Source organism: Gekko japonicus, unplaced genomic scaffold (genome assembly GCF_001447785.1).
Source record: "Gekko japonicus isolate JY-2015 unplaced genomic scaffold, Gekko_japonicus_V1.1 scaffold26, whole genome shotgun sequence".
Classification (NCBI taxonomy): domain Eukaryota; kingdom Metazoa; phylum Chordata; class Lepidosauria; order Squamata; family Gekkonidae; genus Gekko; species Gekko japonicus.
In genome coordinates, this window is record NW_015174844.1 from 2,487,528 (window position 1) to 2,489,532 (window position 2,005).

Below are 2,005 nucleotides of genomic sequence, written 5' to 3' on the forward strand. Positions count from 1 at the left end.
AGAATAAAAGGCTGAGGGATGGCAGGCTGTCAGCTGCTCTGACATCATGTTCAGATGGAAATGCTACCTCCAGCTGTGCTCCTTTTAATGCCATATGCTACTCCTCTACACTCCTGCCACCAGCTTTTTCTTAGGAGAACTTTTCTTGTCTGTTAGTATAAACAAAATACTTCAAAGTCTTTTTTTCAAAACTTTCTAACAGAGAAAAGTAAAAAAACAACAAACCCTCAAACATATGGGGCTCCACTGCATATACAGTATAGCAACCCTTCTGTCATAACTTCACTGAGTTTTTTATACATTGAGAACTTACTCAAGCCACACTAATCCATTTTTATTCAACTCAGACTAGATAGAAGTAATGTTTTAAACTAGCAGGTTTAACTAATGCACAGTTCACCACATCTATAGATTTAGGGATTATCTTAACTGTACAGGTATTAACACAATCACACTTTCCCCAAGCATTTTGCTTATTCTAAAAAAACCTCAAACAACTTACTGTTTAGCAATTTGTATGCAGTGATGAAGCGTAATTCTTTCAAACACTTAATCTACGAAATTGGTAGTTCAAACTCAACTTACACTGTAGGCTTTAGACTTGCAAAATATGTTCTTTCCAGGATAAGAAATTAAACAACTTATTCATCTTTCTCATTTGACTTCCCTTCCTGGCAATTAAATAATGTTGGTCAAATATGAGTTGTTCAGATAGAAATCAGTTTTTTGTTGTACAAAATCTTAAAGACATTAGGTTTGTTATTAATTTCAGAGGAAACAGTGCTGCAACCTACATTAGCACAAAATTATTACTGCTTTTACTGTCAAGGAATATTAAAAACTATTTCTGAAAGGAAGGTAGAAGAATGTTCTGGCCTTCTTTTACTTGACAAGGAATAATCTTAAGTAATAAATGGAGGTATATGCTAAAATGAAATGAGGTGTTCTAAGACAGCAGAATGAGGAAGTCAATAGTTTGATTTTTGTATTGTATCAATTAGCTTGATGCTCAACAAGCCAACTTCTCAGTGATGTCTGTTCATAACTATACATCCCTTCTTTACTGCAGTATCTATCAACTAATCCAAACCCAACCCTGCAGCCACTGTTCTAAAAGGATACACTTTTTTTTTTTAAGAGTGAACAGTAGATGCAAACATTATGGCAGATTAACACATTTCCCCTTTCACTCTTCTTGGAGACACTAAATTGAAGATTAAGCCAACTATAACTTAATCCACCCCTCTGACATTTTGTAAAGTGTGCAGAGATCACAGCAAGTCAAATGTACAGAAGGGGAGAACAGCAGCATTGACAGGAAAGGAGGAGGTAGCCAAATGCAGACACAGTCCAGATCACAGCAGCCAAAGCAACAACAAAAAGAAAGTAACTAGAAGAGTTGAACACAAGACCCCAGCTGGGAAGGTAGCTCTCTCTCTCTCTTTACCCTTCTTATCTCTCACCCCCTTGTCTCAACAGCTGCATTGCCCCTCACATCCCCTCCCCTCGACCTTCTGAGCTGCAAAATAAAACACACACTGCTCCTATCCCACACAAAGGACTCCCCTCCCTGTTCCCTCATCTGCTCTTGAGCTCAGCCTAACCCCCCCCCAGCAAAAAAACCCCTCCTCTTTCTCCATCGGTGCATGGGAGACTCGCAGCATCAGAGGCTGATCCTTCCCCGTCCCACGTTTCCAGCAACCTGCTCCGTACTTCCTGTCTCCCCTATTGCTCTGTTACCCCATTCTGGAGAAGAACATCTCACACACCTGCTTCCCCTCCCCCCCCCCCAATCCCTCATGGCCCTGACCGCCTGACCTATTAAGCACCTGCCCCCAACGCACTTTCACACCCCTCAGACTTTTTCCTTCTTCCCGATGTTAGTCACTTTCAGAAGCAGATGCCGCCACCTGCCTCCGGCCCACTTCCCCCAACCCCTCAGACCTCCTCCTACCTGTTAGCCCCCTGCTCCCAACCCGCTCCGCTGGGTTCCAAGAAACCCCCC

At 42.1% G+C, this 2,005-nt stretch overlaps 1 protein-coding gene across 5 annotated transcripts in view; it reads right to left on the bottom strand.

The window, feature by feature from the left end:
- ZBTB18 (zinc finger and BTB domain containing 18) overlaps positions 1–2,005 on the bottom strand; it is a 6,999-nt gene that overhangs the window by 4,505 nt on the left and 489 nt on the right. The window contains exon 1 of one of the 5 annotated variants that reach the window (XM_015424419.1): positions 503–575. The exons of the other annotated variants lie outside the window; for them this stretch is intronic. The gene's annotated coding sequence lies outside the window, so the exon portion shown is untranslated. Of the gene's footprint in view, positions 1–502; positions 576–2,005 lie in introns of those variants that run through there. 5 annotated transcript variants of the gene reach the window in all.